General features: G+C 36.8%; 1 protein-coding gene across 20 annotated transcripts in view; it reads left to right on the forward strand.

The window, feature by feature from the left end:
- The window catches only part of DLG2 (discs large MAGUK scaffold protein 2), a 1,809,506-nt gene that overhangs the window by 980,281 nt on the left and 815,289 nt on the right, over positions 1–13,936 (forward strand). The gene's annotated exons all lie outside the window — the stretch shown is intronic.

Raw genomic sequence — 13,936 nt, forward strand, 5'->3', positions numbered from 1 at the left:
TGTTCCTTTAGAGTGGGAATGTTGATAAAATGAACAAGAATCCAGTGATAAACCAAGATATGATTGTTTGTAGCATGAAAAGAGAAATTGGCATTCTGACTTTAGGGTTGCAGCCTTTAGAATGTCCAGATCTAAGGATTGTAGAATGATGACAGACTTGTTATTTAATGGCACTTTGGGTGGGGGGGGGGGTCGGGCAAGGGGGTGGAATTGATCCCTTTTCTATTCTATATGTCACAGGTAAAAAGATTGTAAACCTAATTATCATGTGCCAGCACCATATATATTGAACAGTTGGGTTTGTGGAGTTTGCTTTGTTTTGTTTTGTTCGTTCCTCAAGTAATTTTTAAGGAGAGAGACTTGCAAGTAGGTCTTTTATTGGAGCAAATGTTTTGAAAAAGTGCCTTATTCCTATGAAAATTATAGGTTGTATGGATGAGAGGAGTGTCAGGACCACAAATGGCTCTGAAAGCCCCTGGGACACAATGCCTTATGCCAAATTAGTGTGCACAGAAAAGTTGAATCTACCAGTGATACTTAATCCAGTCTTAGGCCTGAAAGTGGAGAACAGCAACTCTATGAAATTCAGTGTTAGAACCTAAAAGGAGGTTAATCCAATGAAGTAACACGGGCTTCTGCTCCTTGAGTGTGGGAAGAAGCTGGTAATGGGCCTCTGATGTCTCCTCTGATGTCTGTGATGACTAACGCTTAGAACAAGTAAGAGGAAACCAGATGTAGGGTTAAGGATTTTAAATTCTTTATTTATTTTACTCAGAGAGTAAGGAATTCAACATTAGAAAACTGAAGTTTTGCCCTCTGAGTGTTAAAGACTAAAGGGGAAATTTTTAACTCTCATGTCCCTGTGCTAACCAGGGGAACCAGGAGGAATTAATTTTGAACACTGACTGATGATAACTAACATGAAAATAGCATCTTGTTTTGTTTTTTTTTCATGGAATTTATAGTCACAGAGTTCCTGGAATAAATTGAAAGGTGTGCTGCCTTGAACAATGAAGGCCCTCAGCTGATGCTTGGTGAATGGAAGTAGTTTATTCTGTCTATCTAATTTTATCATGTGGCTTATTTAAAACCAACTATGTGAATTCATATTTTATCTAACAAGTTCAGTAATATACTTTGAGAAGACAGTTAACAAATGATACTGCAAGCTGGATAAATTCATATAAAGTATTATTATAACATCAGAGATCATATAATTGCAAACAAGGGGATATAAAGTGCTGCTGACTATATGTTGTCACGCTTTATTATGAAATGGAGGAAGACGTATAAAGTAAGATTATTATGAAGTTTTATTTAGAAAATGATCAGTATACTTAAATGTGAAAGAACTATTGATAGATTCCGAGCATGTTTCAGCTTTTGGGGGTATAAATTTGTATCATAGACAGTGATTGTGATTTTGTTTTAGTATCCTCTATAAATTTTGGCTTCTTTTTGCAATAGGTAACAGTCTATTTCCTCCTACTCTAATAAAACAACCTGCACCCATCATAGCCCATCAGTCCTATTTTAGCATTCAGGTATGGTCTGGGAAGTAAATATACTTGAGGAATACCTCAAGGCTGGGGTTAATTGAAAAGCTAATTGGGAATGTGCAGGCCTAAATGCCATCCCTAAGCATGCAGTGTGATTTATTCATGGTTGTGTGGTATACTGTTTTACCTCATCGAATGCCAGTAGAATTAAATAGCAGCATGGAATGTAATAATAATAATAATAATAATCACAACAATAATAATAACCATAGTCCCTGTTCACACACATTATGCATCAGCTGCTTCATGCATAGCATTTCATTTAATCCTCACAGCATTCCTACAAGGTAGAAATTGCTTTTCTTCAGTCCTAGAGAGAAGAGTAGCTAGCCCAAGGTCACAGAGTTAGTAGTAAATATCAGTGCTGGGATTTGAACCCAAGTTTGCCCATGCTATTTCAAAAATGACTCCTTGAGTCTCTAGTGTTCTCTTCCATTCACCTATCATTCACCTGTCTTTTCTGAATAAGCTTAACCATTCCTTATCTTGTCCCCCTCTTTTGATATTAGAACTCCAAAGTCATGAGGTTTACAGAATCAAAGTTACTGATCGTGTGACTCAACCCCCTTATTGGAGATAAGACTACACCTAAACTTTCTTGAATAGACAGTTGTCTGTCCTCTTATTAAAGACTTTACACTCTCTGTCCTCTTTAGTGTAGGAAGCTATTGTCTTGACACCTATTATTCCTTTTAAATAGCTAGTAGTTGTCATATCATCATAACCTAAACACTGGCATTTGGACTCATTGCTTATCCTGTAGAAACCAACGATGTCTTTCATCAAAAAGGACCTAAATGATTGGCAGTTGTAGATGCACTCTCTTTTAGAGTAAATCAGAGATGTTAGGTGATTCACATTGTCATTCTTCTAAAAAAGAAAAGCAAAGGCTCACTGCTATTCTTTCATTAAAAAGACAGTTTGTGCATACCAACAAATTCTGTGCACAAAATTATTTTAAATGGAATAATGTGAAATCAAGACTGCCTGGCTGGAATAGAATACCTCCATTCAGATAATTATTCTTTATTTTTTTTGACCCTGTGTAATGAATTCAGAAGTTAGTGTCTTACTTTTATGCCTGTTTGCCGCATTTCAACTTAAATTGCTTAATTTAGTCAATCTCTAGATTGTATTACTCTAAAAGGGCAACTGAAGAAGCTTTAAGATAAATGGAAATGCAATTTCTGGCGACATAATGTTATGCAAGAGTATAAAACACTTGAAGTTGTGACCCTTTACCCCTGTGTCAGCATTGCTTCTTTTATTTGTTTTTGTTTTAATTTTTATACTTAATTTTCTTTTAAACATACACCATAAAGAGTGGATGCATGGTACATTTAGAAAAGACTGGCATCAATAGCTATCATCCAATAGACACAACTGTGAGTGAGCTTGGCAGTGATGTATAACCTACAAGAGATATAACTGAGCGCAAATATCCCAACATTAGGCTGTATTCACCTTGGAGAATTCCTTAAGAACTAACATGCTGGTTCTACCCTCCTCCTCATGGAAATCAAACACATTAATTCAACAGAAACTAAAATGAAGGATAATCTAGTAATGCATTTGCTGGCAGTATGGCCAATAGGAGAGAATAATGTCCTGGGTGATCCTGCTATATCATAAAGAGCATCGGGCATGAGGTGAGGACTTAGAAGGAATTAAATTAATCCAGCTTTTTGCAATTTAGCCTGAAGCCGTTCATTTTTCTTCTCTAGGCCTCAGTTTTCTCATTTGTCAAATGGGAGTAACACCTGTGCTTCAGTAGAACCCCAATGTCCTCAGGATATAGTCCAAACCGTTTAACATGGTGTACAAGGCCCGTGATGATATGGCCTCTGCTTTCCTCTCTGCCATCACATTTTGTCCCTCTTCCATGGACACTCTAACTCTAGCATTCTGAACTACTTTCAAATCCCTGAATGTTCCAGGGTTTTTCTAGTTTCTAGGATTTTGTTTATCCTGTTTGGCTGACTAGTAAACCACAACCCAGCTGTATCTCTCCATAACTGCACTTCAACCTTAGGTGACATCATTATCACTAGGAAAGTTTCTCTGGCCCCTAGAAGCCCAGGGTGGGTCTTGCATCAGCTCCTACAACAGCTTGTACGTCAGTTGTAATCATCTTTATTTCTCTGTATTCCCCATTACAATGTGGATTCTCTGTAATGAAGGACTGTTCAATCCTTTTCACCATATATCTAGGGCCTAAAAGAATGCCTAGAATGTGGTTGTCTCTCATACCTTATTTCATTGACTCCAGGTTGTCATCAATTGTAAAAGGCACTATTATTTCTTATATTACTAAGAAAAAAAAAATTGTCAATAGAACTATAATACATCACCAATTGCAAGATGCTTCTTGATTTCAGAGGTGTTAAAATGTGAAAAAAATTATTTTTAGAATCAATGAACTATAGCATAGCTGCAAAAATGAATAATGAATGGATTTATTTTAAGGATTAAATGAGTTAGTATAAATAAAGTATTTAAAGGTTATGCTTGCTATCAAATCACTTTTATTTCTTTGCAAATCATAATAATAGTTTACATAGGGAAATAGAATAGATAATCCTAAAATATAGCATACATTTTGTCCTGTGCTGATCAAACTCCACCGACATTTTATGTCCTGTTCTAGATTTAGGAAGGTAAACGAATAGAAGGAAAATGAAAATAAAGGTTATAGAAGAAATGGATTAAAAGCCATGATCGAACTGGAGCCGTTTAGATTGCAGAAGAGAAAGTGTAAGAGGCCTCCTGGCCTCTCACTATATATTTATTTGTCTAAACAACAATAATGATAGTTAACTTTTATTGAATTCCTTATATGAGCCAAGAACTGTGCTAATACAGGATCTAGAGAGATCATTACTGTTATTATTAGTTTTTAGAGCAAAAACACATCACCAGTAGGTGGCTGATATTAGGCACCATGTCTGATTCTAGAGCTCAAGCTCTTAACCAGTAAAGAATACTATGTATGTATGTATATATGGATGTGTGTATACACACACACAGAGTACCATATATTACATAATATATACTGTATATTACTTAATATAAATTCTATTTTATATTAGATATTACATAATATATACTGTAATACATATGTACATAATATATACATAATGTATAATATATACTGCATAAATATGTAATATACATAATATATAATTACTATATATTATAGTGTATATTACATAATATATGCTGTATAGAATACTGTATATATGAAATATGTTTATAATTAGCTAGATATCAAGTTTATTTTTCCCTATGAAAGATAAATTTAAAAAGTGAATTTAAATGCAAAATCTGAAATTTGGCTTAGGCATGAGAAGAAACGTCCTGATGTCGAAGATTCTCTAATCCTCGGTGAATGATAGAATCTCCCTATGTCTATTTTTGGCTCATGGCAGATTGAAGAGTAGCTTGACCTGGAGAGAAGGATGGACACTTTGTCCTCTCGGGTCCCTTTCTTAGAGCCTTCTGAGTCTGAGAGCTCATCGGTCGTGAGCAGCAGCATGACTCAGCGCCAGTGTCTGTCTAGCTGTGGTGACAGAGAGGATAGGTGTTTGTCCATGCTGAATGCAGCCCTGAAGTTCTCCCCTGACACCTGGCAGGTTAAATCAAGTAGCAAAATGGACAGTAGCACCTCTTCTGAGGTCCCAACACTGCTGCCCATTCTGGCAAAGCACAAGGCCCAGCTGTTAGCAGGACAGGGAGGGAGAGGAGAGAATTAGAAATGGCTAAAATGAAGGTGGGGGAGAGTGACTGAAGAGGAAGATAGCAGGTCACAAAACCACTATAAAATTGTTGTTACTAAGCCTATTTAGTGAGCAGTTTATTCAAGCACTACGAGATGTGCTTTGCACATATCAACTCATTTAATCTTTACTACAACCTTCTAAGGTAATCCTGTTATTAGCCCTCATTTTATAGACAAATGAACTGATGTATAAGATGTTACAGACTTTGCCTAAGATCATAAGTAGTGGAGCCAACACTCAGGGCCAGATCTGGCTGAATCCAGAACCTATCACCCTAACCACCTAGACCATGTGTTCTTTAAACCTTTTTTGGGTTGGGTGAGGCAGTGATGTCGAGAAGGGATAGACTAACACAAGAGTCATCTTCTTCTCATCTACCTGTGCTTCATCTCTGTTGAGTAACGATGTGGCTAGAAATAAGACCTGATTTCTCATTGGGAAGGGTCCTCCAGGAGCCAGATATCCAGATAGTCTACCTTCAGTCCAGTTTACAGAAATTTAGTTGCAAAATGGTTTTATTTTTTGTTTTGTCTTCAATGTATCTTTAGAATGGTCTTTTTCTACCTGGTATCACTGAGTGGTATTACACTCAGTGATGAGGATGGAAGGGAATATTCTCCCATCCCGCAAGATTAGCTCAACTATGATCATGATTATAGAGATAAATTTGATAATCAGATAAGGTATACATCTTATTTGCATATTATTATATTTATGAGGTTAATAAAGTATCTCACTTTATTTATTTTTTTATTTTATTTTTTTCCTTTTTCTCCCCAGAGCCCCCCGGTACATAGTTGTATATTCTTTGTTGTGGGTCCTTCTAGTTGTGGCATGTGGGATGCTGCCTCAGCGTGGTTTGATGAGCAGTGCCATGTCTGCGCCCAGGATTCGAACCAACGAAACACTGGGCCGCCTGCAGCGGAGCCTGCGAACTTAACCACTAGGCCACGGGGCCAGCCCCAGAGAAACTCTCTCACTTTAAATAATGCCTTGAGTATTCACTAATAATTTTATTTAAGGTAGTCTTAATTCCCCCAAATAAGTTATTAAATTATTAAACTATTATAAATTCTGTCCCTTTCAGTTAGGACACGTAGCACATAGTAGGCCTAAATAAACCATGGTTGAATGACTGACTTGGCTGGAGGACTCTGAGCTGTATAGCAATAAAGACTGGATTAGGGGTCAGTAGGCCTGTGTGTTAACTGGTTCTGTCCCAACCACCTGTGCCACTTGGCTAAGTTGATTAATCTCTCTGGGCTTGAGTTCTTTATCTGCAACCAGATTCCTTCCAATTCTTGCATTCTTTGATTCTAATTCTGATTCACTATAAGACTGCAGAGTCCTTAAAGGAAAGGATTTGATCTCATTCATCTTGTGCTCCCACCACCTAGCACAATGCCTAGCACTAGGAAGAACTGAGAAAATTGATGTCAAATGAAAATATACAGAAGACCTGGAATGTGTTTAACCATTAGTAAGAAGAAAATAATGGAGAATATACCTATTTTCAAAGTGGGAGCAAGGTAAGAGACACTCAGAGGCTTTTCTTTCTTTGCTGCCTTTTTTCTTTGAAGAAAGAAGGAATGTGAGGCATATTATAGCACTGGGGCTGGAGGCTCTAGTTCCCTTCCTTTTCCACTCTCTGTGCTATGAAGACTGAAGTGAAACAAACAGTAACCAGCAGAATACTAGAGTTCTTTTCAACCACCAATGATGATATGTCAAACTGTAAAATTTTCAGCTCCTTTGTTTCACATACCAAAAGATTAAAGGCTTATGTTTGAGTGTGAAATGTTTATTTCTTATACTTCCTCAAACTGAAAATTCCAGTTGTGTAGAGAATTCCCACCCCACCTGCGCTGGACTGAATTGTATCCCCCTCCTAATTCATATACTGAAGTCCTGACCCCCAAGGTGATTGTACATGGACATGTAGAGATAGGGCTTTTAGATGGTAATTGAGGTTAAATGAGATCATAATAGTGAGATCCTAATCTGATAAGATTGGTGGCCTTTTTAAAAGAGGAGGAAGAGAGGTCTCTCTCTGCCGTGTGAGAACAAGCAAGAAGGTAGCCATCTGGAAGCCAGGAAGACAGCTCTCACCGGAAACAGAGCTCTGCCAAAACTTTGATCTTGGACTTCTCATCCTCTAGAACTGTGAGGACATAAATTTCTGTTGTTTAAGCCACCCAATCTACGGTATTTTGTTTTGGCGGCCCAAGCAGACTAATACATCATGACGCCATGATGGCCATATATGGTGATGTCCAATGAGGAGTGATTTTCTAATGCCCAGAGTCAGGGTATCATTGCTAGGGAGAAATATGTAACCAGTTGAGTGTTCTTTTGTAGCCAATGCATGTAAGTTCTAATAAACATACAGCTTCTGCAGGGTTAACATCATCTGCTCTTGTGAAGGAGGTAGGAGGGGCTATTAAATTTGGTAATATAACAAGAAAACTGGGAAGAAGTAGAAGGTAAAGAGAAGGAATGAGCCACTTTTGGAGATCATTGTGTTTGTCTTCATATTCTATGATCTCAGCACAGCAAGAGAAGTGAATATTAACTATCCAGTCAGCAAATTTGATAAAATAAGAAAATAAAATAAAACTCATCAAATACTATTCTTCTCTTCTACATCTACTTGTTACTCTAGGTCCCTAGGATTTATAAACAGAACCGATTTGCTTCCCATACCATCCACTCCACAGTTCTTCAATATTAACTGTGGGAGAAAGTTTTTACTATGAGAGGGCTTCTGATTTTTCACCAGAGTTTGCAGAAAGGTATGATGAAATGAACACTGTCTGAGGTAGGAAGTCAATGTCCATGGTGTTCACTCCCATAGCAGTATCGAATTATATCATTTGATGTGAGATATTTTTGTGATTTGTTAGCACAGGAAGAGTGGAAACTAATGTGCTGTGGGAGAGGAAACAGTGTGTTGGAGTCGAGGGAGTCAGAGTGAAGCGGTGCTTGGGAAGGTATAAGACCATAAGAAAAATAAATATTTTTCTTTCTCCTCTGAAGTCCATTCTGGTCTAGGATTTATTTTCCTGTAATTGTTCTCTAAGCTCCTTGAATAGGTTGTTTGTCACCTTTATTGACCCTTTTCCTTCATATATTTTGTGAATCTTCTTGTCAGCACACTGAAGAGCAACAGTATGGCAGTGAAAGACCACAGATGCGAGTTCAAATTTGACTCAACATCTTACTGGTTGGGTGACCTTGAGCAAATAATTGACTTATTTGCTCCTTAGTTATTAGTGTTCTTGTGTATTAAAAATGGTGATAACCATTCTTGCATGGCTTTTTGATTCAATTAAAAACTGTATGTAAAGTATCTGGCCCATCATAAAACACTTAATATTTTCTTCCTTCTTTCCTTTCTTCCTCCCTCCTTCTCTCTCTCCTTTTTCCCTTCCCTTCATTTTAATACTCTGCCTAGTTCCAGAAAGGATGCAAAGCGGCTTTTGATAACTTCATCATTAATGGTTCCTCTTACTCTACTACTCCCTTGGGCTTCAGAATGGACTTGCCCTCCCATCCTGGTTTTATAGAGTGGGAGATGTGTAATTATATCTCTGTCACTGGTTAGAGGGGAAAAATTACTGAAGGAAACATCTTAACAAGTGAAAATTGTCAGTACGCTAGCTATGAGGGAATTCTACCATTTTGTTTCCTTTTTAACAAATAAATACTAGATCATTCTTAGAAAAAATCTTCCCCCCACCTGCTACCTTTCCCACACCTCCCCTCCCTCAAAATACACCATGCAATTTTTAAGAGAGAGTGATTCTCTATGTTTGGTGAATGTCAGTCAAGGCACGTTACTTCTCGTTTGAAGTGAAGTGATGTGTGCTGAGTGACTCGAGGTTCTCATCTCCCAGCTGGTGAGTGAATGCATCACGTTACCTTTGTAGCTTTTATTCCGGTCTGGGAAAAAAGGGAGAGGAAGAGCTCCATGCAATGTTACATTGAATTTCAGAACTAGAAAGAATTTTTCTTTCATAAAAGGTAATACTAACTTTAATGAACACTTATTGAGTCCTTACAATGGGCCAACCATTTTTCTAAGATTTTATATGTTCTAACTTAGCTAATCCTCATGATGACTCTATGGGCTAAATACTGTTATATCCACATTTTTATAGATGAGTCACAGAAAGGTTGATTAATGTGCCCAGAGAGACACAATTAGCATGTTCTAGAGCCAGGATTTGGACCCAGGCAACCTGGATCTGAGCCCACATTCTTAACCCTGGTGCTGCGTTATTTTCTGTATTTTTCAAATGACCAAACTGAGATCCCTGGAAACATGAGGTTTGGGAAGGTTCTTGCTCAATGTTAGTTGTTTGCAGACTTTTGGGACTTGAACTCAGATCTTTGGAATACCAGTCTTTCCTTTCTTCTGGCAGGAGCTTTAGTGGCTCCACACACCATTCACCATTGAGATGGATGCCATTACATTTATTTCCCCTGATCAAATATCAAGGAGTTTCAAGCACTATACTTATAGTCTGCAATAAACTGCAGCTGATAGGTTCCTTCCGTTTCACCAAAAGTATTATTGGTTGTATTCTTCTTATTGCATGGTGGTATTAATAACCTATGATGATATTTTTCAGTAAATAATTGATCCAAATTCACTGTGACTTGTGAGCTCTGTTTCCATTAAAAAAGAAAATCATTCAACAGGATGGCGTTTGGAAAACAATTCCGCACTAGTGGTTGCATTAATTGCTACTTTGGATGTTCCTGCTGTGAGTTGAATGGAGTACTTTGGATCTATTTCTTAGAAATAACCATCTTTATTACCTCTGCTCTAGGATGCATAGTTTTGAGATTTTTTAGAGGCAAATATCTTCACTAATCTGTTTCTGTTTTCTGTTTTCATTCCATAAATAATCCTTTTCATTGTCATCACCATTTTTAATGTTCTCAGATTTAATTTATGGAGGGTATAGGATGTTATAGGATGTTTTTGTCTCTTGCTCTCCTGGCGTATAACATTCTGTTAACTCCCCAAGTGTAACATTTTGAATATCATGTTTAATTCAAATACGATCCATTATTTTATTAAAGTTGTTTTTCCCCCTTGCATATCTCCAGAATTTGCAAGAGCTTTATGGAAATGGCTTATGTGATACACAAGTAAGAATTTATTTTAGTATCAGTCATTTCTCCAGTATTTTGAGAAAAACAGGATGAAATGTAGCATAATGAAATGGTGCTTTTTGGCAGTCATGAACTACATTATGCCTTTTAGAAAACAAATTTAAATACATTTCAGAGTAATTTATGCTTTTTGTCTGCTAGTTTCTTACAATTCACCTATCTAGTTGTCCTAAACACTTTCAGTCATATTTTTTCCATGTTTCCAGGTTGACCCCAGGCTAGCCCCAGGAAAATAAAATTCAAGTAAATGAGCTATCTGTGGCCTTTTAAGCCAATTAACAATTCGAGACTTATTTGCCCTTTGCTATTGAACAAAGACTTACTTACACACTACTACTACTAATGCTATGCTGGGATTTATGAAAGATGCAGAAATGGTCGAGCCTATGCTGTGGAAGTTCAGGTATAGACTAGGAAAAGAAGAAACATATACAATTAAAGCCAACTCTTAGATGTGCTTTAGCCGTATAAAAAGCACTTTTATTTCTTCTGCCCTGCCAGACCCTCTGTGCTTTTTTGCTGAATCTTAGCATTCTAGAGCTGTGGGGTCATGCCTGAGTGCAAACCACCTGGCATATCTCATTCACAGAGCCCCTCTGTCCAAGATTAGAATAAAACATACCTGGTCTGATTATGTGGCTATGCATATTGTCCTTCTAGGAAAAAATGCCTTAAATTAAAGAAAATCTTCTTATTTTTAATATTTCTATTAAGATATATCAAGATAATGAGTGGAGTATTTAAGAATATGATTTCCGAATCCAGGCTTCCTGGATTCAAATCCTGGCACTGCCACTTCCTAGCTGTGGGACTTTGAGCAAGTTACTTAGACTTTCTGTGCTTCAGTTTCCTCATCTATAGAGTGAGAAGAATAGTACCTCTCTCATAGCATTGTTATGAGGACTGAATGAGGAAATATTTGTGATAGAACAGACATTATCTAAGTGCTTTTCAATAACTACAATGAGACAGGTCATTTAAGGCAAGAGATTTTGGGGTGAGTACAGTTCTGTGGAACCTCTTGAGTGAGTGGTCAATACTTCTATCTCATACTCTGACTCCAATTTTGACTTACAATAGGACTACTTTGAACTGCTTCATAATCATGTGCCCTGTGAATCAGCATGGATGGGCAAGCAAGCCTCTGCCCCAATACTACAATCCCAAGCTTTACTGAGCAGTGCTTTTGGAAGGTGACTCTGATCTGCAGCCCTGATTTAAGCAGTTGATCTCACCAGAGATGCTAGGATTACTGCCATTTGGTTGTTGAGTCATTAATTTGAAAAGCATCTACCCAAAAGTGTCTGCCTTGATATCTACCCAAGAGAACATCCTTTGAGGAGGTAGGGCAAGGGCCTCTAATTAGTATAATGAACTTCTGTCTTCCCAAAGCACCAGCTCTGCTTTTGGAAAGGAATCAGTATCCATCATCACTATTTGTGGCTCAGTGATGTAGATACTTCCATGTGTTTATGTGCTCTTAGGGACTGTTCAATGGATGTGAAAACATTCAGATGTCAGAAGATGGCTTACTTTTGCATTTTTAATTAACATTCTATGTTCTAGAATGTATATTGCCTCTTTTTCCATATCATACCTTATTATAATTTACACAATTTCATCACTCCTTGAGCAAATAGCATGTCTTTCTCAAATAGGCCTGTTTTCTTTAAAGAAACTAGATATTCACTTCCAGTAATTGGCAGAGAAAACCCCTCAACAATCCATAAATTTATTCATTTGATAGGTGCCTTACAATATTCTGGGAAGCGGGGATGTGATGGTGAACATGGCCTTTTCAGTACTCAAGGAATACATTATGTAGTAGATGAGTGAGACAATAAGCAAACCTCAGTATAGTCTATTTTTCTTGTGATAAAATATATATAACATAAAATTTACCATTTTAACCACTTTTAAGTTTACAATTGGTGGCATTAAGTAGATATACAATGTTGTAAAACCATCACCACTATCCATTTCCAGAACTTGTCATCATCCCAAACAGATACTCTATACCCATCGGAAGATAGTCTTAATGTAAAAACTTTTAGCCTTTCCCCACTGGACCTTCCTAAAAGATCTACTGATTAATTTACAGTAATTCCATCTACCTGTTAAAGCTATTCTAAGAATGTTTTAGAAATATTTAGAAATGCCTGAACTTCCATTATTTCTTTGATAAGATTTTATAATATCTGAAGTAATGCTGTTAAGCATTTTGTTATAAGTAATGCAATTTAATTTTAGCTGAGTACCTTTAGCTTTACTAACATTAGTAATTAAATATTTAGTTGTGTAGTAAATTAGCTATGCCACATTGGAAAGTGGGTCGTCCATTTACTGCAGCATAAATGTTTTACAAGGTATTGTAATGTAACTAGTAAATTAATAATGACAATTTAGGTTTCAGCTAATTAAACTCTTCCTTAGCATTTATTAACTTGAAGGTCTGAAGTAAAACAACTTTGACAGTGATAATAACAGTTGCGGTGGTTTAGCTGCACCAACCAAGGATAAAATTGGGAAAATAGAATGTCTGTAAGTAGTTATAAAGATAAAAAATCAGTTTCCAACTGTTTAAATATTCATTGAGCAGAGAGACCTTGTCTTCAACTTCATGCCCTTATTCAGTCAAAACATTTTCAATGAGAATTGACACAACTGTGATAGCAAACAGTCAATCAAATAAATTTTAAAGAGCATCGTGGATGTGCCCAGAACTGAGCTAGGCTATCGAAACAGCGTAATCAAACACAAAGAACCCAGTTCATAATCATAGATTATTATGGCTAGAAGCTGTTGTACTAATATTAAATAATAATAATAGCTGACTATTATAGGTAATATATAACAAAATGTTTTTGCAGATGAAGAAATTGAGACCCAGAAATATTTGGCTTCATATATCCAATATTTGGCTTCATAAAGTTAGCTCAGTCATAACCTAGGTCTTTATTTTATTTCGTGTAGTAGAAACTACACATAAGGAAAATGTGAAAACATGTCAAGGAAGATATGGCTGTGTATAGTCACTCAATCTTTAGTTTATTTGGGAAAATACTGTGGTTTGGTTGAGGAAGCATCAGCTTTAGAGTCTAAAAGACCTGCACTTGAATCAGCATTACCTTTTACTAGCTGGCAAAATTATTTAACTTCTAAGCTCTGAGGCTCAGTTTTTCCCTTTGTAAAATAGGGATAAAAGTGTAAGCTGCTAGCATTGCAGTGCTGTAGACAGTAGGTGTTCGAAAGTCAATTGATTCTTTCACTCAAATCAATAGTAATTGGAATTCCTAATATATGCCTGATATATTCTCAGTTAAGCATATAAAAATAAAATAGACATAATTTACCCAGGTGTCCCCCCCCCAACTTCTCCGAAGAGCTCAGTCTGCTAAGGGAGAGAGCTATGTA

Source organism: Equus asinus, chromosome 20, assembly GCF_041296235.1.
Source record: "Equus asinus isolate D_3611 breed Donkey chromosome 20, EquAss-T2T_v2, whole genome shotgun sequence".
NCBI classification, from domain to species: Eukaryota; Metazoa; Chordata; class Mammalia; order Perissodactyla; family Equidae; genus Equus; species Equus asinus.